Source organism: Aquarana catesbeiana, linkage group LG10 (assembly GCF_042186555.1).
Source record: "Aquarana catesbeiana isolate 2022-GZ linkage group LG10, ASM4218655v1, whole genome shotgun sequence".
NCBI lineage: Eukaryota > Metazoa > Chordata > Amphibia > Anura > Ranidae > Aquarana > Aquarana catesbeiana.
In genome coordinates, this window is record NC_133333.1 from 212,000,524 (window position 1) to 212,024,919 (window position 24,396).

General features: G+C 41.8%; 1 protein-coding gene across 5 annotated transcripts in view; it reads left to right on the forward strand.

Annotated features, from left to right (window-relative positions):
- The window catches only part of LOC141111196 (CMP-N-acetylneuraminate-beta-galactosamide-alpha-2,3-sialyltransferase 4-like), a 355,704-nt gene that overhangs the window by 118,731 nt on the left and 212,577 nt on the right, over window positions 1-24,396 (forward strand). The window contains exon 3 of one of the 5 annotated variants that reach the window (XM_073603272.1): window positions 20,416-20,431. The exons of the other annotated variants lie outside the window; for them this stretch is intronic. The gene's annotated coding sequence lies outside the window, so the exon portion shown is untranslated. The remainder of the gene's footprint in view (window positions 1-20,415; window positions 20,432-24,396) is intronic. 5 annotated transcript variants of the gene reach the window in all.

Here is a 24,396-nt window from a genome sequence, read left to right on the forward strand (position 1 = left end):
TGTAGCATAGAGCTGTATATTCTACAATATTAAATTATTATGTTTGGTAAACTCATTCAATGAATCCAAGCTCTCCAAACTGAGATAACATGCACTGCATTGATGCATTCACACAAATTCACACTAACCACGAGATAAAACAAAGTTCAGGAATAATCCTTTATCCCATTGTTTTGCAAATCTATGTACACTACAAACTGTATGATTGAATCGGTTCTGATATCGCTGTTTTACTAATCTGACAGCTTATTATTCTAAATAGGAAACCTTAATTTTGTTTACAAATATTAAAGTTTCTAACTACCAGCAAGAATGAGTCCTTACATTTAAAGAGCACTTGTCATTTCAGACCCATCATGGCAGCGCCTGTTAGCGGGCATCCACTCACCTGCTGCCGCCGCGTCCCTCACCTTGTTGTGTCACTGCCACATCACAGCCGTCCCATTAAAGTGAATGGGACTGTCGGTGAGTCAACAGCGGGTCAGAGGAGGAGCCACTGCAGGACAGAGATGACAGTTGCTCTTTAAAAATTCTGGTTTAAATTGAGTTGATTTAGTGCTAGTTCACACCAGATGCAGGTCCGTTCAGTTCCGTGCGCTTTTTTTCTGCACGGGAAACTGACTGCATGGTGTGAACTAGAGCCATTGGAATACATGGAAAACACTGTGCATGCATTTTTAGTGCAGAAAAAAAGCACATGGAACTGCGTCTGGTGTGAACTAGCACTTAAATCAAATCCACCCTGTCACTGACTGTGCAAACAGTCACAAATAACAGTGGCCACTGTCAGGTTGTCATTGCAATGTAAGTGATGAGTGGTCACAGCTATTTGCAGACGCCTGTCTATCGAGATGCTTGCCACTAGGTATCGCATGGGTGTGCTAATCGTCTGTATGAATGGACCCTAAGTTTTGCCTAAAATGAGCCATAGATTATGCAATTTTTCTTTCATTCAACCACTGGTTGAAAAAAAGAAAATCGCTTGATTTCCCCCCCTCGACATAGTCAGTATTGATGGGGGGGGGGGGGGTATGCCTCCTGCTGAAGTTTCCCTGCTGTCAGAATACAATGATCAATGCTGATGGCTATAGCCACCAGCAGCGATCACACAAAAAAAGCCTGACAAGCTGGTTGTACTAATGTCGATCGATAAATCAAATTCAGTACAACAAGCCTGCCCATAGAGGATCTGAACTGGCAGGATTTTGATCCATCTATGGCTGGACTATCTCCTGAGCTATCTTCTGGATCAAAAGGTATCTATCTATCTTTCATATAGAAACCATATCCACATACTGCATTTGCATGACAAGGGGGTTCCAAATCCCATACAAATGGCGTTACACAGCATCCTAGATTCTCTACACTTTCCCGCCTAATAAAAAAAAAAAAAAAAACATTTACCATATTTTATGAGCTAATATTGAACTGGAGGGTGGTGTTATGATTGGGAGGCTGTTTCATGAAATAACCGCTTCCGTTTACAGCAAAAATTGAGTTTGGAAAATGTAATGCACGCAGGAAGGGCACCAGACTTCTTCATACTTAGAATGTCATGTTAGCCACTGTTTACCACTTTCCATAGTTGCATCATTTTCTCACAGTTACATCTTTCCTCCCAGTTTCATTACACACAGTATTAACATTTTATGACATTTAGATTATATCACTTAAGTTTTGACTTCTTTCAAAAGTTTTTTTTTTCATTTTTTTTTTCCATTTGCAAAGCAAAATAGGTCTTTTGAATCACTTGGAATTTTAGTTTAATTATATGTTTTGTCACATCTGAACCAATGCACATGATCTCAATTTTATTCATACCATCTGAAAAAGCATTGTATAACAATTGATGTGAAGGATATGTACACTTTTGTTTTCGGAAGCCATCCAAATCTCCAGCACAAAAGATCCCAGTCCATTTTTTTTTTCTATGCCAGTTAATAGGTGGTAAGCCAGTGCTGATCCAGCCTGTACCCTCCAGTAATTTCACTCCTGATTAGCCATATTTTTTTATTTATTTATATACAGTGCTTCCTTTTTCACCAAGCAGAGAACATTATCTCATTGACCTTTGTATTGCTTAATATAGATGATCAAATTGCTGTGCAGAATTATGTGGATCATAGTACAGTTTGAGCCCAGTTGCCATTAGTAGTGCAGCACAGTAAATAGGGTTTACTATTCCTCTTAGAGCAAATTATGGCCACGCCTTTGTCAACTGATAGCTAGAATTAGTCACATTCAACTGTACTTCTTCTGTAAACTTAGAGACATTTGACCGTTCACCTGAGTGGCTTCTTCGAGCAGTTGTAACGGCTAACTTTTTTTTAAAATAAAGTGTTATACAAGAAATGTTCTACTTACCTGCTCTGTCACAGAGCCTCCGGGCTCAGGCAAGATCATGGCAATGAAGTCTGGATCTGTCCATGTGCCTGGACCAGCAGCTGGCTCAGCCTCCCAGCGAGTACATGAGAGCATGGAGGGGGTAGAGCAGAGAGCTGCTAACTGACAGTCACCAGCTCTCTGCTCAGGGAGCCGTGAGACCTGAGCGATCAGTGGTGTTTGATCGCTCGATTCTCAATGTTAGAGCCAGCGGGGGACAGATGCAGCATCTGACTGATGCTGCATCCACCTAGGTAAGTATGATTCAGAAAAAAAAACAAAGAACCCATACTTCTCTTTTAAGAACATACCCCAGCAATAATAACCACATGGTTAGCCCAGCCACTTCACCACATGGGTTGCCCAATCACCATGCTCTGATAAAAATGTGTCAAGGCAATTTGACACCCATTAGAGCTGAGGAAGCGGTGATGAATCTCCAACTTTGCAGAAGAAGTCTACTTGAATATGAAGAACTAACCACTAGTTCTACCATGACCTGAGCAAAAGGGGCACCTTTTCTGTGATACACAGGAAAAAATACATTGTTTGAGATTTGTAGCTTGTAATTGCCAGCTATAAAAAATGTTGCTGACAGTAGGTATTAAGGGCCAGTTCACACCTCATGCAGTCCAGTGTGTTTTTTTTTTCTGCATCAAAAACGCATGGAAAGTAGGTTATATGGTTTTCAATGGGATAGTTCACACCAGTGCTTACAGTTCCAGAACATGCTGCATTTTTCTTGTACTGGAACACCGTAAAACGCACTGGAATGCACCAGAACGCACCAAAAACGCACTGTAACACACGTCTTTATTTAAGGTTAAGAACGTCAAAAACGTGCATGCAGAAAAGCATCTGGAACGCATCCAGACTGCGTTTCTATGGTGTGAACTGGCACTAAGTAGAAGTTAAAGAGCATATAAAGTGATTGTAATCCCTCATCTTGTAAAACAACCCATTCAGTTTAAAATAGAAATGAAAGGCAAAACATTCGTATATAGCTACAGATATAAAAAAAACATTCTAAATACCTTTTCTTTTTTTTTTTTAAAGTGATCACATTCCCTTTGTTCTCAGCGTCATAATGAGCTCAGAGAGCTGGAGGAGGAGAAACAGCAGAACCATCAGTCTTTCCAGTGAAAGGCTGTGCAAGGGGGGTCTGTCGGGACAAATCTGATCATTGGAGGAGTGCAGGCTGAGTTCCCAGTTCAGCTAGAGAACTGACCACGCTGTACTCTCATGTCTAGTCTGATCAGTTTTTAATAGAAAAGCAGATTTCATACAAAGAGAACAGGATACTTTCTTATACAAGTACATGGTACAGCAGGCACATATCAGGAATATGAAATGTTGAGTTTACATATTCTTTAAACTCCAAAGCAAAATTTTTTCTATATTGCAGTTTACCAGTCCGTAGATCTGGTGGCTGCATTTACTTTTTTTTTTTTTTTTTTAATTTTATCTGGTAATCCTGCCAGTAAAACCGTTTTTCTCCTAGGGTGACAGCTTGCACTTACCTTACTGTGTGTATGGAGTACCAGGATTGTCACCCTAGGTTGCACCCCTGATTTGGACTACAAACATGTCCTCCACGGTTTACCTCCATTTCAGGGGGAATGGGATTTTGAGCTTGGAGAAGATAGCTTGGAAGGAAGATGTCATTGTGTTAAATTTAAAGCGGTGGTAAACTTTTTTTTTTTAACCTACAGGTAAGCTTATAGGAAAGCTTACCTGTAGGTAAAATGTTATATTCTAGCAAGCAGCAACCAGTGAAGTATGTGCTCTGAAGGAACAGCATACCTGTGCCGTTTCTTCAGAGCTGTGTGTCCCGCGGTCGAGACTCCCTAGACTGGTAGGCTGTAATATATTACATTTTTGTTTGTGGGTTAAAATATCCTTCAATTACATTCAGTTGGACTTGTCGTGTAATGTTAAAACTGAGCTCCACCCAAAAGGGGATGCTCTGCTTATTTGCAGGTACCCGCTCTCAAACTCATCCGAAAGTTTGTCCCCCTTCTGACGCTGCTGGGCCATTCCCAAAGCACTTTGCGCAGTAGGGCGCCGGCTGTGAAGGCTTCACTTCTGGTTTCCCTTACCTGAGATGGCGGCAGCAGCAGTACCCAAAATCGGCTTGGGTGAGGACACTGCTGGATTCGTAGACAAGTGTCCTAATATTAAAAGGCTTTTAATTTGTTCTGAAGGAGCCTGGAGCTCTACTTTAAAGACAGTTTTCACCTCTCATCCATTGTCTTCTTCAGCTATGGGTGTTGGAAACATCCCAAAAATGTATAGCCACACGGCTATAAATTTTATTTAGAAAGTAGATCTTGCTAAACAAAATATTCTCTGACATTTGTAGCTTTTAAAGTGGAAGTAAAGGCTGACTATAATTGGTGTTAAAAAAAAAAAAAAAAATCCCTCCCCCCTCCTCCTTCCTATGCTGCATAGCCTTTAGAGAAGAGATCTGTGGAAGCTCTGGTTTTGCTGTGTCGGAGTGTTCAACAACGTGAACAGTCGTGACATCACCCACCAGCTGCAAGTGCTCCCTCGTTGTTGGCACTCCCGTCTCTCCCCTGCAGCCAGGCTCTCTGACGCGGGAGTTTCTGAATCACGTGACAACAGATAAAAGATAAGGTATTTCCACATAACTTTACCCTAAGACCCCTTTCACACTGGGGCACTTTGCAGGCACTACAGCACTAAAAATAGCACCTGCAACGAGCCCTGAAACAGCCACTCCTGTCTCTCCAATGTGAAAGCCCCGAGGGCTTTCACACTGGAGCGGTGCGCTGGCAGGACGCTAAAAAAAGTCTTTGGAGCGGTGTATACACCGCTCCTGCCCATTGAAATCAATGGGGCAGTGCGGCTATACCACCAGCATAATGCTGCTGCAACAGCGCTTTGCGGGCGGTTTTAACCCTTTTTCGCCCGCTAGCGGGGGTTAAAACCGCCCTGCTAGCGGCCGAATAGCGCCGCTAAATATAGCGCCGCTTTACCGCCACAGCCCCAGTGTGAAAGGGGCCTAAAACTAGCTCCCTTGAGTCCACGGAGTGCAGCCATTTCTTTCATTATTAGCTCCCTTGAGTCCATGGACTGACACTTTATACCATTACTTTTTACAACTTTGTAATGTTACATCTACCCAACTAGCCACATACACCCACGGCAAGCATATTCAGGAAATATCGCAACACTCCTTTATGTGAATGCTTAATCCTTTGATGTTTAAAGAATATGTTACCCCAACATTTCATACTCCTGATATGGGCCTGTTATAGCTTGTAGTTGTGTTAAAAAGTATCTTGTTGTCTGTGTATTGCTTCCTTTGTGTGAAATACCTGGTGTTCCTGGCAAGTCCTCCTGTTTTCCTATTTTAAACTGACCATGCTAGGCATGAGTGCACATCCAACCCTTGGTGGTCAGTTTTCTGGCTGTGCTGGGAGAATAGCCTGCCTGTCTCCTGCACAGCCATTCGCTTGGTAGATCAGTGTGCTGCTGTTTCTCCTCCCTTAGCTCTTTGAGCCGAGCCCCTTATGCAGCTGAGGTCATGCGATCACATATAAAAAAATGAAGGGGAAAAACAGTGTGTGTGTGATAGAGATATATATAGATATATCTATATAGATATATATCTATATAGATATATATAGATATAATAAAAAAACGCACAGTATACACACAAAGTTTTGATTTTCATTTCTATTTTAAACGGGATATATGTTTTCATAAGGGTAAGCGCCGGTTCACATTAGAAGCGGCACGACTTGCAGGTCGCCTCACCGAGGCGACCTGCACACGACTGCCGCGGCGACTTGCAAGACGACTTCTGTATAGAAGTCTATGCAAGTCGCCCCCAAAGTAGTACAGGAACCTTTCTTCTAAGTCGGAGCAACTTGCGTCGCTCCGATTAGAATGGTTCCATTGTACAGAACGGGAGGCGACTTGTCAGGCGGCTAGGTCGCCTGACAAGTCGCCCCCGTGTGAACCGGCTATAAGGGTTCACATATACCGTACTTCAATCATTTATTCGCTGTCTTCTTTTTACTACCTACTACTCCTTTTGTGTAGGTATCTCAAACTTTATAAGTTCATGGTTTACTCTTATAGCCACAGTTTACATCTGCAGATTAATCCAACAGCTTAGCTATCGGTAAGCAATTGCTATTGTACATTGCTAGTGCTACGGGAATGCTGACTAATGCTTGTATTTTACTCCCTACTGATTTGCAGCTGTTTACATTTTTTTCTTTTCTTTTGAAATCAATAAAGAATTTGTAAAAGAGAGATGGTATTTCCACTACTGTCTTTTATAAAGTCTGTGCAGCATAGGTAGAAGGAGGGGGAGGAAACATTTTTAACACCATTTATAGTAAGCCTTTACTTCCCCTTTAATTTCAGAATATGAAATTATGGCTGGGCATGAAAAGTATTTTCAGGTAAACTTTATAATAAGGAGCCTTTGAACAGACACAGTAGTGTCTTTAAACTTTGATTTTCGGTCATCCGCTGCAGAGTAATCGTACTGTATTCATATATTAGCCTTTTCCTAACCCCGTCATCTAGAATCACAGCTGTATCGGAGGATACTCCCAGACATTGCATAAATGGCTCTCTGCCACCAGCACCCCTCCTGTGCTGCTGTTGCTAGGAAATGTTAGATGTGGATCCCAGAGTAGTGTAAAAAAAGTTGTAGAGAAAATTTTGAGAAAGGGCTGATCATTTCGTGATCGAACAATCATGGGTGTACATGTCTCATGAAATGTAGCTAACTGTAGCTGATCATTATCTCATACTGTTTTTTTGCTGTTCTGAATTCATTGAAACTTTTTAAAAGAAGTGATGTGATCACATAATCTGTCCCAACATTACAAATATGGTAATTTATACAAATAGGAAAAACTGCAGGCGATGAAGTTAAAGTGTTTGTAAAGACCTAAAGTGATTAGTCTACTTTGTTAAAAAAACATGTTATACTTACCTCCTATGTGCAGTGGTTTTGCATAGGGCAGCCTGGATCCTCCTCTTCAAGGGTGCCTCTTTGCTGCTCCTGGCCCCTCCCACCTGTCGAGTGCCTCCACAGCAAGGAGCTTGCTGTGGGGGCACCCAAGCCGAGCTGCAGCTCCGTGTGTCCATTCAGACATGGAACTGCTGTTCGGCCACGCCCCCACTCTCTCCTGATTGTCTAACTGACTTTGACAGCCACGGGAGCCAATATCGCCGCTGCTGTGTCTTAGCCAATCAGGAGGAGTGTCCCGGACGGCCGAGGGACTCGTGGATCACTGGACAGAGATGGGGCTGGCACACACAGAAGGTGTTTTATCTTAATGCATAGAATGCATTAAGATAAAAAAAACCTGCCTTTACAACTCCTTTTAAGGTTTTTTCACCTTCATGCATTCTTTACATGAAGGTAAAAAAACTTTGTGCAGCAGCCCCTCCTTATACTTACCCAATCCCCATCTCGATCCAGCGATGTGCAGGATAGCAGCAGCTCCACTGGGTCTCTTACTCCTTATTGGCTGAGACAGCAGCGGGAGCCATTGCCTCCCGCTACTATCAATCACAGCTAGTGAGCCAATGAGGAGAGCGGGGGCAGGGCCAAGCTGCGCTGTGTGTGTGAATGGACATACAATGCAGCAGGTAGGGAGCCCCCATAGTAAACGGCTGATTATCAGTGCCGATGTCCCTTTAACACAAGCCGGTTATTAGCACTCTTCTTCTCTCCTCACGTTGTCAGTGTGAGGAAAGAAAAGCCGATAACCGGCTTGTGTTGACATCCGTGATCAGCTGTCATTGGACACAACTGATCACGTGGTAAAGAGCCGCTGTGATTGGTACTTTACCCCGATCTGTTATCAGCTGAGCCTAAAGGATTCAGTGACTACAGAGCGCGCTGTCCTCCCAGCAAAGTAAGCCTGTGCTGTAGCCGTCTTTCAGCTATATGGCGGGAAGGGATTAAAAAAGAAAATCTGCCTTTAATTTCACTTTAAATTTTTAGATGGCTTTCCTGGCAGTGTTTCTTTATGTTTATTGGCTTTTCCTAGCATTATCCTCATGTTTGCACCAATGAGAACTTAAGCCCCTGTGACGATCCGGAGTGATCAAGCTCTAATGGTGCATGCGAATTGAAGAAATTGTGTCAGTCCCGACTGCATTTTCAAGGGCATGGCAGCCCATTTTTATTCAAAAGAAACAAAGTTCAAAAATAAACAGCAGATTCCTCGCAGGGGTATTCAGCATTACAGTCCTGCTTCAGAATCAGCATTCAGCCTTCCTGGCTAAAAACGCAGCAATCCTGCTCAGGCCTTACACCTTAGGCCTTGGTCTGTCTCCCCTAGGCCTGACGCTCAGCACCTCTGTGCTTGCAGCTTCGTGCTGCACTGACTCCCTCCTAAGGCTCGGTTCACACTAGGACGACTTGTCAGGCGACCTAGTCGCCTGACAAGTAGCGTCCCGTTCTGTACAATGGAACCGTTCTAAGGGGAGCAACGCAAGTCGCTCCGACTTAGAAAAAGGTTCCTGTACTACTTTGGGGGCGACTTGCATAGACTTCTATACAGAAGTCGTTTTGCAAGTCGCCCGGGCAGTCGTGTGCAGGTCGCCTCGGTGAGGCGACCTGCAAGTCGTGCCGCCCCTAGTGTGAACCGAGCCTAACTCCTAGGCCAGACCTCCTGTCTCCCGGGCGGAGCTGTCTCCAAGGATGAGCACTGACCACAATTCCTGGGATGATTATGAACCCAGCCCTCAGGCGTGCAATTAGCAAGCCTACCAAAATCAGGCATACACTGCTCATATGCACCTGTGACATGGGGTCGCATCTTCACACCCCATACACACGATCAGAATATCGTACAAGAAATATTGTTTTTGAAGCGATCGTATGATAATCTGATCGTAAGTACAAAGCTTTCGTCCGAAGGTTTTCCTCCAAAAATACAATACAAATACATTATATCATTTTCAAATTTTTATTCTGTCTTACGAGAGATATTTTTTTTTTTTTTTTTTTTTTTTTAGTAGGCGAGGTTGAAAAAGACACAAGTCCATTTCATACTTTAGTAACCTTCATTTTTGATATTAAGACTATCATGTAAAAAAAAAAAAATTTCATCTCATTTTGTGTACTAGGCTTTAGCTGAAACTCATTGTGCAGTAAAACTAATGGCATAACTGAGGATGTCCTATGCATTACAATGGGCTGCTGCTAACTTGAAATGAAAGAGAGACGTATTCAGGAGATTTTTTACTGGCCCAAACCCTTGAGCCACATATATTCATCTTCACATCTCCACCCCTTCCTCCATCGCTGCTGCTGCTACTAAATGCCCCATGTTGCTGGGTATGGGGGGAGTAGGTGACCTCCTTCTATGATGCCTGTAACATGACAGAAGTAGATACATCAGCAACCTTGTATAAGGCTTATACCGTTTGCTTTGCAGATTTTAAATTGGAGGAAGGAGCAGCAGTGCAGCACTTTAAAAAGGTGACGACGATAAGTGGGTCAGAAGGTGGACTCTAAAGACACACTCTCACTTATCCTCCTAATGAGAAAAGTGACTTATGCCGCGTACACACGATTGGACATTCCGACAACAAAATTCATGGATTTTTTCCAACAGATGTTGGCTCAAACTTGTCTTGCATACACACGGTCACACAAATCTTGTCGGAAATTCCGAGCGTCAAGAACGCGGTAACGTACAACACGTACGAAGAGCCGAGAAAAATGAAGTTCAATAGCCAGTGTGGCTCTTCTGCTTGATTCAGAGCATGCGTGGAATTTTGTGCGTCGGAATTGTGTACACACGATCGGAATTTACGGCAACGGATTTTGTTGTCGGAAAATTCGAGATCCAGATCTCAAATTTTGTGTGACGGAAATTCCGATGGAAAATGTCCGCTGGAGCCTACACACGGTCGGAATTTCCGACAAAACACGCTCCCATCGAACATTTTCCGTCGGAAAATTCGACCGTGTGTACGCAGCATAACAGTTTAATTTGTGCAGACTTCTTTGAAAGACATTAAGCCGATTACAGGGCAGTAAGGTAAGAATTCTTGCTTAAAAAATAAATTCATGCACTGCATTCCAAACCCTGCTATACATCTTCACATACTCCCTACAGAAGCAAAAAAACAGGACTACGGTGGATTCTCATTTTTGATAAGATTCACTTCCCTATCAAAAGAAAATATGTTTAATAAAGAAAAAAAGTGTGGCTGTGTTTTTGACCAAAAATTTTGAAAATTTCTTATCAATTCAGTGGAATAGTAATTGGATGTGTTGTAAATTTGACAAAAAAAATGCAAAAAGAAATGGCACATATGTGGCAGCTTTTCAAGCAGTGAATGCACAAGTTGAGAATTACCAGATAGGTTAATACAATTTGTAATCTGTGGCCAGTAACCTATAGACCCAAAAAGACAAAATTTTAGGTGCCACTCAGGTAGAGAGATAAAGTTCAACTAGACCGCTGTGCGGGGGACAGGGAGCTCCGGACTACAAACTACAGCAGTGTCAAAAGAAAAGATCCATAAGCAGCCTCAGCCCGGATTCCAGTCAGGCCACGCCCCCAACGCGTTTTCACTCCGCCCCAAGGGGTGCAAAGAGCCAAAAAATAAATGGTGCTGCAGTCACCTTTAGACCTATAAGAGTCAATCCTGCTGTTAGTCCATAATCAAGAATGGTCTGTTCTAGAGAATGTACATGTAAATGGAAAGGGGGAAGATGGAGTAATTTAATGGTTTAGGTACACGCTTTCAATGCCAACGCTGATCTTAGGCTGGTACAGTAGCAGTTGGGGCAACAAATTGGTAAATTTCCCTATGTGATAACAAGTAGCTCTAATTGTCTGCAGTGATAATTCAGAAATGGCAAGATAACTGTAAAGCCGGCCATAGACGCTTCGATTATTAAAGTGGTTATTGTTAGCAGCTATAGCCGTAGACCACAATCCATGAATTGACTTGGGTACAATCAGCCTGCCCATAGATGGTTTGAATCTCGGCTGGTCCCCAGCATGCCGGATTTTTACATCCGATTATTCTTTGCCAGTGGCTTTAGCTGCTAGCAATAATCACTGTGTTCTTTCACAGTTTGTTTTTCATACGATTGTGCCATTGTTGTTTTGAATTTGCGGAAGTGATGCAATCTATTTTGACCTCATACATTCCCTCTGTACACTCCCCTTGTCTATTTAAGCAAAGCGTGTAGATGAAAACACTCATTATTATTTAATAATAATTACAAGAAAATTATTCTTTTCCTACAGCAGAGTATTCCACTCTGTTTGTAGACACTATGGCACTTTATGTACAGTAGTAGCCTTCCATTAGCAGACTTGATGTTTCCTGGTCCTGGGAGTGCATTAGTACATACGGTATCAACCCATTTTCTTTATAATGAAAGTGCACTTGGTGTATTCCCCTCTGCATGCAGACACATCACTCGCTCTTGTTGCCTGCTATTCATACATGTTTAATGTTATTTATGAAAGAATTTTCTTAACAGTGAACATTCTTTACCTTCTGGTTCATACTTTCCTAGCTCATGCGCATTTCATTTTTATTTTATTTTTCATATGATTCCCTCATCAACAATTAGAAATGTGTTCATTTTTAGCAATGAAATGCCAAGCTTTTATACTTTCTGCAGAGCTCCACAATGAACAGGTGTGAATTAACTGTGCAGAATACCAGGCCAACTAATGGAACTGCACAGCAGGGTATGCATAGATAGCTAGGCTTTAATAATGCTATTGTAATGGCTGGTACACACAATGAGATTATCGGACGAATGATTGTTCATTTTTTGTTACATGCTAGCCTCGAAAATAAGAGGTTATGGAGGTTCAGAAACTTTGCGTACGACAGAATAAAAGTTTGGAAGTGATGTTATGTGTTGTAGTGTATTTGTATTGTATTTTTGGACAACAACTGTACTGATTAACCACTTCAGCTCAGGAAGGTTTTACCCACTTCCTGACCAGGCCATTTTTTGCGATACGGCACTGCGTCACTTTAACTGACAATTGCGCGGTCGTGCAACGCTGTACCCAAATAAAATTGATGTCCTTTTTTTCCAACAAATAGAACTTTGTTTTGGTGATATTTGATCGCCTCTGCGTCTTTTTTTTTATTTTTTGCGCTATAAACAAAAAAAAGACTGACAATTTTGTGAAAAAAATTCAAAATTTACTTTCCGCTATAGGTAAAAAAACACATTTCTTCATCAATTTAGGCCAATATGTATCCTGCTACACATTTTTGGTAAATAAAATTCCAAGAAGCGTATATTGATTGGTTTGCGCTAGTGGTGCACCGAAACATATCGGCCGAAAATTGTGTTTTCAGCAGGCAGCCGAAAGGAAAAAAAAGTGCTGATAATGGAGCCGAAAAAGGGGCGGGGCCGGGTGCCGCACGTGTATCATCTCCTGTCAGCCTCCCCCCTGCTGTTCTCATGAGTGTCATGAGATGCAGCCTCCCCAGTGCCTGGTAGCACGATCTCACGCTGTGTGTCAGAGATCTGAATCTCCGTGCAGCCACTGTAACGATATCCCGCCTCCTAGACCACCTCTTGTGATAGACGGCACACTGATCCAATGCTAGGAATTGTTGTGCCGTTTGTCATAGGAGGCAGGACATCTTTACAGCCACTGCACTGCGATTCAGATCCGGCTCTGACACACAGCGTGACATCGCATTACCAGGCACTGGCAGGCTGTATTTCGACGTCAGTGGTAGGTTGTACATGATGGTCACTGGTAGGCTGTACATGATGGTCACTGGTAGGCTGTACATCAGTGGTTCTCAACCTGGGGGTCGAATGACGATTTGCCAGGGGTCACCGAATCCTGGGTTGTTCCTGAAGCCTTCACCACTCTCCCAGCCTTTTTGTGGCCGCCCAGCTGGGCTGTTCCTGGAGCCTGCGGCTGCCCACTCTGCCTCTTTGCAGCCACCCATTAAGTTCACGGCATGGCTGAGGGGCCGAGACTAGAGGTCAGCTGACTAGTGAGGAATGTGAATGTGAAGGGGCTGAAGAAGACCCTATCTCCTGATTTTGGCATAGGTGTTACTGCTGCGAGACACCACAAAGTTGGAGACAGAGTGAGACATTACCTGTGATTATAGTTGCTATTAAAAGTCCCCACTACAGTTCTCAGATCAGCAGATGACCTTGATCAAGAGCACCTAAGTTTGCTGATCAGAACTTCCCCGGCACTGCCACTCATCCTATTCCCCCCACCAAGGAGTAGGAGAAGGAATAAAAATAGAGAATACATGGAAGGGAGAGGAAAAGAGCGGGAGGAACAAAGAAAAAGGGAGAGAAAGAATAAAAGAAAGACGGCTAGAGAGAGCGATTTGGAAAAAAAACAAGAAATTAGGATAGAGAGAGATAAAAGGGCAAGAAAGGAGAACAAAGAGAGTGGTACATACACAATGTACCATAAGGGGTTTTAATACTGTACACGTGGAAAGGAATCGGGGAACACTAAATATCTGTGGGTTAGGGGTGCAAATCAAGGGGTCATGGCACTAGGAAGGTTGAGAACCACTGCTGTAAATGATGGGCAACTGGTAGGCTGTATGTCATGGGCACTGGTAGGCTGTACATGATGGGCACTGGTAGGCTGCATGTCATGGGCACTGGCAGCTGTATGTCATGGGCACAGGCAGGCTTCTGCATCTGACTGGTAGGCTGCATCTGACAGGCACTGATGAAGCTGCATTTGATGGACACTGGTGAGGCTGCATTGATCTCTTGTTTCATGTCTGCAGCCTCTGACCGTCTCCTGTATCATGTCTGCTAGAGGTGCACCGAATGGAAATTTTGCTAATACCATTAGCAGTGTGTTTAAGTAGGAGATTGCAGACATGATACAACATATGGTTAGAGACTGAGGACATGATACAAGAAATGGTTAGAGACTGCAGACTGCATTTTTCTTGACCTTTCTTGCACTAAAGGTGCCAATAATGGCCAACAATAAATTCATATTAATTTAAATTGATGATATTAATTAAAAAGTCTAATATAATACAGTTGTATATAAAAATATAAATATTTTTCAAAAATTCATTTTCGGTTTCGGTTTTCATCCTTCATTTTCGGTTTTGGCACCAAAATTTCCATTCGGGGCACCCCTAGTTTGCGCAAAAGTTATAGCGTCTGCAAACTACAGGATAGATTTAGGGACTTTTTTTTTTTACTAGTAATGGCGGCAGTCTGCAATTTTTAGTGGGACTGCGACATTGCAGTGCACAAATCTGACCCTAAGTGACACTTTTTGGTGACCATTGACACCAGTACAGTGATCAGTGCTATAAAAATGCACTGATCACTGTATAAATGGCATTGGCAGGGAAGGGGTTCAATGTGTTCGACTGTGTGTTCTAACTGTGAGGGAAGTGGAATCATTGGAGGAAAAGAGAGATCATGATTCTGCTTAGCTGAAACACGATCCCTCACTTTTCCTCCCTGACAAATGTCCGAGGCTGCCAGACCCGCTGATTGACTCATGCTGTGTCCAATCACAGCAGGAGCGGCATGCCTGTGGCGCACGTGAGCCCCGTAAACCGCATGCACGAAATCACGCACAGACACGTGATTTTGTGCACCCGGACCGCCCTGCCGCAGTAAATGTATGTGGGGCAGTCTGGAAGTGGTTCAAGGAAAATCAATGTAGTCTCATACGAGAAACATTTTCGTGCTTGTCCCATCAGATAATTTTGTATTAAGTGTCGTGAACGGTTCCTGAAAGCTGTGTACTAACGATCAGATTAACGTACGATTGCTTCGAAAGGTATTGCGTGTACGGGCCATTAAACAATGTAAATGGTCGATACACATTAGAGACATGAGCCACTGTCATTGTGAGGAGCTCTTTTTATAACTTTTATTTTTGTACATGCTTTTCTTACTTTGTTTTACCTGTTTTCATTATCAGAATTTGTGTTGCATACTGAAAACGTTTTTGGGGATAGGACCACTTTCTTCTCCTGTAGGGTAATATTAATTTTATAATAAGTGTTTATATACACAGCAAATACAAAAGTAGTAAAGGAATACCGGTAACATATTTAAAGAGGTCTGCATTGGGTTTGTATTTGACACCTTTCCACCTTTCTGAAAAATATGCTGTTTATAGGGTCCCCAATGGATAAGTATCTTTATGTATAAAATAGTAATTGTATGTATAGTAAGTACTTTATGCATGAGATAGTGTGTTTTAAAAAGTTCTCATTCAAATATGTTAATACTCCCTTCTAAGTGAAAGAAGACCAATATAATCTTTATCTGTATATAGTGATAGGCATAATTCTCAGTATCTTCTATATATAAAACTTAGATGAAACAGTGGGCCGAATCATGAAGACTGAATGTTCAAAGGGGCCACATTATGTTCATTGCAGGCAGCATTGTGTAATTTTGTAAAAAAATATAACACTTCTGAACTCATTATAGTAAAAATTAAAATTTACAATAAACTATTTAGACTTGATGTAAGGAAGTGTGATATCAAGTGGAGAACAGCTGGTGGCGTATTTGGTTTGTTACCCTTAAACCACTGAGATATGCAAAGAAGGAGCGAAAAGGGCACATCACATTGACATGCTTGGTGTACTAGCTGAGGATGATTGCAGGATGATAATAAATATCTTGCCTGAAAATTTGTTAAACTCTGCAACTCAGAAATATGTAGTAATGATAGTAAAATTTTGATAAGTGACAGAAAAAAAAGGTTACTTCAATTCCCTCTTTCTAGCATAAGGCCTCATGCACACTGGATGTTTTTACAGCTGCTGTTTTTGGCTTCAGACATTTTTCTGCCGGCGATAAACTCCCCAGCATGTTATCCTATGTGTTCATGCACACATAGGCTGTTGTCTGCGTTTGTTGACAGGGGCATTTTCTGGCTGGAAAACCCCCCCCCAGAACTAGTGGGTTTTAAGAGGAATTTTTCAACTGTAAAAAGCACTGCTATTTGGTGTTTATCTGCGTTTTGAGCCATGAGCTTTTGTGGGAGTATAGTTTTGCTAAAAAAAGCTACTGCAAAACTCATTCTACAACTAATGTTACTGGCTTTTTATTACGTCCGGTGAGCATGAGGCCTTAAGGTCAGTGGAAAGTAAGCTTTAAACCAAGCCCCTGCTGACCTATATTTCTGTAGCTGTCAACACAGAGGAGTAATTTACCTTCAGTTCACAAGAGATGCTGTAAAGTTGCTCAAGTGAGGGTTCAGCACTTTACTCTCCTCTCTTTGTTCTTTGTTTATGCTTGATCTGTGTTTATAAAGATTATTCAACCGGCAGGATGTCAACTTGCTGTTGGCAGGGGGGAGCAAATCCAGCCACTGACAGAAGGAAAGTGTTTTTTAATTGGGGATAAATTACTGCATAGTGCCTGCAGCTACAAAGCTCACTGAGGGACAACTTTTTTTAAAACAACATTTACTAAAATCTGAGTTTGATTAAAAGATGTCCCTGTAAAAAATAACCTTTTTTTTGCCTGAACCACCAGACACAGCTGCAAGAAGAGTAATCATTGTCTTAGGCGCTGTCCACACTACTGCGACCTGAAAGTCTCGACTTTGCCAGGCGACTTCCTGGCAATTTACTGACAACTTGAGTACTACTTTGATGGGACTTTGACGTGACTTTCAGGGAATGCCTGGGTAATCTTCCTGTAATGTTGGATCCAAATCACATCAATATAGATGTGGATCCAACTTGGAGGCAACCTCTATTAAAGTCTATGGGCACAATTCTGATAGAAGTCACCTTGAAGTAGTATAAGAACCTTTTCTAAAGTCAGAGCAACTTCAGTAGTGCTAATTAAGACAGCTCTCGTTGACTAACATGGGATTTCACGTCGTGCGACTTGGGGTCTCACAAGTCAGATCCCAGGTCACTGCAGTGTGAACTGAGCCTAAAGGCCCTTCAGAGACTGACACATCTCTGTGTAAATCCCCTGCTCCCATGTGCATTTTGGTTCCTGCAACCCCATTGTCCATACTATGTGTCCTGTAGTACCATAGTAGTCAGTAGGAGGATACGAGTGATGCACGGGGGGGCAGGTCTGGGGGAAAAGCTTACACGAAGGGTTTTCAAAGGGGTTTAGCAATGCAGGCAGTGGGATAGATAAGTATTTACTATTTGCCCCTTAATGACCAGGCCATTTTTTTGGAATATGGCACTGCGTCGCTTTAACTGACAATTGCGTGGTCGTGCAATGCTGTACCTAAACAAAATTTATGTCCTTTTTTCCTACAAATAGATTTTTCTTTTGGTGGTATTTGATCACCTCTGCAGTTTTTATTTTTTTGGCTATAAACAAAAAAAGAGCAACAATCTTGAAAAAAAAAAAAACACAATTTTTTACTTCTTGCTATAATAAATATCAAAAAAATAAATAAAAATCTCATCAGTTTTAGGCCAATATGTATTCTACATATTTTTGGTAAACAAAAATCGCAATAAGCGTATATTGATTGGTTTGGGCAAAAGTTATAGCGTTTACACAATAGGGGATATATTTATGGAATTTTTATTATTCATTTTCTTTACTAGTAATGGCGGCGATCAGTGATTTTTAGCGGGACTGCGACATTGCGGCAGACAGATCGGACACTTGACACTTTTTTGGGATCAGTGACATTTTATACAGCGATCAGAGCTAAAAATAGCCACTGATTACTGTATAAATGTCACTGGCGGGGAAGCGGTTAACACTAGGGTGCGATCAAGGGGTTAACTGTGTTCCCTAGGGAGGTGTTTCTAACTGTGGGGGAGGGGACTGACGGGGAGAAAGATCACTGATCACTAGGAACAGCAGATCTCTCTCTACTTCCCTCACAGAACGGGGATCTGTTTGTTAACATTGACAGAATACCCGTTCTGGCTCTTTGAGGAGCGATCGCGGATTGCCGGCAGACATTGCGGCCACGTGCATCGGCTCCGACGTAGCGCCTGGAACCCTGGCACCCAAGAGTTCTTCAAGTGGCCAACCTACACCTACGGCGTTTCGCGCAGCCGTGCCAACCTGGCGCTGTATAATGACGGCAGCTGGTCGGCAAGTGGTTAAAGCTTATTTAGAGAATTTTAAATTCCTCCTGGTGAATCAGCCTAACAGCTACAGCAACACCTGGCTTAAAAAAAAAAATGAATATAAAGGGGGAAGATTTACTAAAACTGGTGCACACAAAATTTGGTGCTAGTAACAGCTTCTAACTTCAGCTTGTTCAGTTGAGCTTTGACAACAAAACCTAGAAGCTGATTGGTTACTATACACAGCTGCACCAGATTCCGTGTGAATCTGTTTTAGTAAATCCCCTCCAATAGTGTCTACATTTTCTGTGCTGTTGGTCTTCAAGGACTGCAGTTAGAAGTTCTGCCTTTAGGTGGCAATATTTCCATTTTGTCTGTAGATATGTGGCTTATAATCTTTTAAGTACTGGATGTGGCAGCAAGCCAAGAGGTGTTAAAAAGGAGAATCATCTTTCAGTTTATGGGAGCGACTGACTGACACAAACACACACACGCTAACTATATAAACCCTGGGTCTGTGAAAAAAAAAACTATATAAACCCTGATTATATTATATAAACGTAATTCACAATTCATTACAAACCCTGAAATGCACTTGCAATGTGCGCAGTCTATTTGCCTTTAGTAAATCAACCCCAATGCATCTCTCGGTTCTTTTAGATCAAAGACATGAACTTCCGTCAATGAGGGCAGTTTAACCACTTAAAGACTTAACCTTTTTTGACACTTGTTGCTTACAAGTTAAAATCTGTATTTCTTGCTAGAAAATTACCATATTTATCGGCGTATAACACGCACATTCATTTTAAGAGGGAGGTTTCAGGAAAAAAAACTTAGATTAAAATTTTAAATAAGGAACTTTGAACCAAAATAAGGGTCAGTGCCCATCTGCAGCCTCACCATTGCCATTAATGCAACCTGATCAATGCCCATCTGCAGCCTCACAAGTGTCATCAATGCAGCCTCATCAGTCCACATCAATGCAGCAGCCTCACCATTGCCATCAATGCAGCAGCCTCATCATTGCCATCAGTGCAGCCTGATCAATGCCCATCTGCAGCCTAGAGGGGACAGGGAGGGGGCGGGACGTGCGCCAACAGATTACATACAGTGAGAATCTCCTATGATAGACAGAACAGTGGTCCAATGGTGGCCCAGGAGACGGGACTTCCTATTATAGAGGCCGCCAAGTAAACAGGAGATTCTCACTGTATGTAATCTGATGGCGTTCGTCCTGCCCCCCTCCCTGTCCCCTCCCAGGCAGCTCAAATTGAAGTATTGGCGTATAACATGCACACGCTCTTTGCACCCGATTTTCATGGTGAAAAAGTGAGTGTTATACGCCAATACAGTACTTAGAACCCCAAAACATATATATATTTTTTTAGCAGAGACCCTAAAGAATAAAATTGAGATTGTTGCAATATTTTATGTCACTGTATTTGCGCAGCGGTTTTTGAAAAGCAATTTTTTAGGAAAATATATACTTCAATGAATTCAAAAAAACGAAACAGTTAAGTTAGCCCAATTTTTTTTATAATGTGAAAGATGATGTTACGCCGAGAATTGTGAGAGAATCATGATTTTTATTCTAAGCAAAGAAAGATGTTTGCAGGTGCAGGCATCATCCTGGTATAACCACTGCAACCTGAGGGCGTCCTTCCGGCACCAAGTGGTGTCAGGGTGTCTCAACCTGGTTTCAATGGAAGCCTAGGTTTCTTCCAGAGGTTACTAGGGAAAAATAGTATAAAAAAATGACAAACCTATATAAATGCCCTTCTTCCACCAATAAAAAAGACAAGGTTGTAGAAGGGTATTTTATATATGTGTGTAATTTTTTATACTATTTTCATTCAACATTTGACATTTATAAAGATGTTTTGTATATACTGAATTGACACCACGCGTGTACTGTGAAAGCAGTTTCCCTTTGACTGGTATTCTAGTCACCTTTTTTCTTTTGTATTAATATATGTGCTGCAGGGACCACACTGACTTGGTAAGTTGGCATATTTTTTACGGTTTAAATCATTTTACTTCTTTATTAGCACTAAAAACTGGGGTTCTACTACTTCTCCACTGTTTTTATCCCACTGGATATCATATGAGATAAAATACTGCATGGCTTCATGAGATAAATGTGGCATATTTTGATAAAATACTGCATGTGGTATTATAGTAGCATTTTTTTTGTAAATTGCAAAAAAAAAAAAATTTGAAAAATGCTAGGAGCTTTTTGAACACAAATTTTAAAGCGGAAAATACAGCTTCCTGAATGGAGTCCATAGTAGCTTTTATTATAATGACCCAATATCCAAATGGTATAACATGGCTCTTTGGTTTCCTAATATACACTAATCATGCATAACATTATGACCACCCACCATAAGGCCTCATGCACCCTGGACATTTTTAAAGTGGCTGTTAGGGGCATCTGGAGTTTTTTCTTTCTGCCCCTAAACGCCCCTGCATGTTGGCCTATGTGTCCATGCATACATAGGCATTTACAGGAGTTTAGAAGTAGAAAAAAAAAACACTGCTAGCGCGTCCAGGAGCAGCGTAATTTTTGTAGGAAAAAACGCTTGAGGCTTGTAAACGCGTGTTAATGCTAGGCACGTTTAGTACTTGAGCTTTACTTAATTTCAGTGGCCAGAATAAATTATTATTATGGCCAGGAAAATTAACAGCCAAGCACTTGATGTGGTTCAATGCGTTACACGTGTTTACCAGCTTCATGTGTTTTTTTTTCTGCCAAAATGCTGCCACCAGGAGAGATAGCAAAACATCCATTGTGCTTGAGGTTTAATCTGTCAAGGCATGGACTCTACTAAACCTCTGGAGGTGTGCTGTGGTATCTGGCACCAGGCCATCAGTAGCATATCTTTTAAGTTCTACAAGTTGTGAGGTGGTGTCTCCATGGATTGGACTTCTTATTCAGCACATCCCACAGGTGCTCGATTGTATTGAGATCAAAAGAATTTGGAGGCCAAGTCAACACCTCAAACTCCTTGTGGCGTTCCTCAAACCAGAACAGGCCACATTCTTTCATTGTTCTATAGTCTATGTTCTATGGTCCAGTTCGGAAGCTCATGTCTCTATTATAGGCACTATTGGCTGTGGGCATGGGTCAGCATAGGCACACTGATTGGTCTGCATCTACATAGCCCCATGCGCAGCAAATTGCGATGCACTGTGTATTCTGACACCCTTTTATTGGAACCAGCAATAACTTTTTCAGCAATTTGAGCTACAGTAGCTACAGTTTTGTTGGATTTGGCCAGCCTTTACTCTCCATGTGCCTCAGTGAGCCCTGGCCATTCCCTAACCCTGTAGCCGGTTTTGTGATTTTCCTTCCTTGAACGACTCTTGGCAGGTCCTGACTAGTGCAGACGAGGAACATCCCACAAGAGCTGCAGTTCTGGAGATACTCTGACCCAGTCGCCTAGCTATTACAATATGGCGCTTGCCAACATTGCTCAAATCCTTGTCCAGTTTTTCTGCTTTCAACATATCAACTTCAGGGACAATGTGTTCACTTGCTGCCTGATATATCACGCTTACTTTGAGATGCCATTGCAACAAGATAATCCGTGTTATTTACTTAACCTGTCAGTGCTCGTAATCCTATAGCTGATTGGTGTATGTTCTCTACTGCTTTGACATGCATTTTAAAAACTAAACTTCATTTTCAACTGCTGTATACATTGTGACTTGCGAAAAAAGAAAACTAAAGCGCTGATGTGGATTCTCTATAAAATAACGAAACACCACAAAAAAAACAAAACGCCAGAAAAAAAAACAGAAAAAAATGTGTGAGCTGCAACCAACCAATTAGTGCTGTGACAACGTTTGCTACAAATCAATATAAAATATGTTGGTGTGCTTATCAAACTCTCCCCATCTGTTGAAGTGATGCTTGTATATAAAATCCTAAACCATAAAAAATACCCTGATATCACAATCAGTAAAGTGAATAATTGCAAATAAATATATTGCTCTTATTCACTTTACTGATTGTGATATCAGGGTATTTTTTATGGTTTAGGATTTTATATACAAGCACCACTCCAACAGATGGGGAGACTTTGATAAGCGTACCAACATATTTTACATTGTGACTTGCACCATTTTTATGAGAACTTAGTAAAATAAGATTAAACCTAAATAGGTCATTAACACGTATTTTACAATGATGGGGGCCCCCCTGGAGTGAGTTTTACCCTGGACTGCTTAGGCCTTATGTACACAGGACAATTTTGCAGCTGCTTCGAGGGGCATCTGGCGGGGTTTTTTTTCCTGCCTCTAAACTCCCCTGCATGTTAGCCTGTGTATCTATGTAAACATAGACTTTTAGCAGCATTTAGTGGCAGGAAAGTTTAGAAGCAGAAAAAACCCCACTGTCAGTGGATCCAGGAGCAGCAGAGTTTGGGCAGAAAAAATGGTTGTAAACTTGTGTTAACGCTTAGTATATTTAGTGCTTTACAGCCTAATTATAAATTAGATGAAACCATAATAATTGTTTGTTCTGGAAATTTTACAGATGGACAACTCCTAACCCTCATAATGATTAGTGGTTCCCAATTATTAATAACTGCTGCAGTAGGGAACAGTTATTTTGGAAAGATGCTGAGTGTATCTTTTTGTGTCTGTTCCATACTGCAGTAGTTATTATTAATTTGGAACCACTAAACGATATGAGGATAGGAGTTGCATACCTATAAAAATTCCCTTCATCTATCCTAGGCTAACCTTTCCCTCTTCCCCAGGACTTCCATGGCAGGTATTGGCATAGAGAACGGCAGGAGATCAGCTAACTCATCTGAACAGTGTGAACCCTAAAGCGCTCAGCTCTGAGCACTTCCAGGGTTCAGAGCTGTCAAACCTTGGCCGCTGAGCAAGGACAGTCTGTGTTTGATCAACTGTAACAGAGTGCAGTGGTGACCATGATCAGTGACCAGTGGTCTAATAAACCATGATGTCTCCTTGAAGCAGAACTAAAACTTCTAGGAAGCTGCCATCTTCGCCTCTGTTTAATCTGCTGTTGCCACGATGCTACACACATGATCAGCTATGACACCAGCCATTAGATGGCTTCACAGAGATACACTAATAACTGAACCTGTCACCATGCAATCACAAAGGAAACTTGTCAGCTACCTTGTGAAAACAAAAAAGTTAATATGCAAAAAAATTATTTTAATAAAATTGAAAATAAATTTATAAAAGCCCCCCTCACACATATATATGTACATATAAAAGCAAATGTGTGTGTGCGCATACAGAAATGGCTATTGTGCCACACATATTGGTATGGCTGCGCATGAGCAATAAAAGCTGATTCTAGGACCTTTATTCTTGGTTAAAGTGATTTGTAAAGCTTCAACTTAAAAAAATAAATAAATAAAATAACAAACAGGTTTACACTTGCCTGTTCTGTGTAAAAGAATTGCACAAAGCGGCCCTGAACCACTTCTTCTCAGGTCCCCTGCTGGAGCTCCTGGCTCCTCCCCTTCCTCGAGTGCCCCCCATAGAAAGCCGCTTTCTATGCAGGCACTTGTGTGTGCCCCCTCCCAGGCCCTCGCTGTCTGCGTCCGCTCCCTCATCACTGACTTTGATTGACAACAGTGAGATGGCTCCTGCTGCCACAGCAAAGCATGTGAGAGCAGGAAGTGAGGGGAGAAATGAGCTGAAGATGGGCACAGCCCTGGATTTAATGAGGGCTCTAGTAAGTATAAGCAGGGAGGGGGTGTAAGTGGGGATACTGATTCCCAAACATTTTTTACCTTAATGTAATGCATGCATTAAGGTAAAACAATATTTAGGGTTTAGATCCACTTTAACTATACATTGATCCGCTGTAAAGACTTGCCTATAGAGAATTTTGGGTGGCACAGTTATTTGCCATTTTGTGGGCACATGCAGTTTTGAAGCTTGACATATTTAGTATCTATTTACACAATCTAA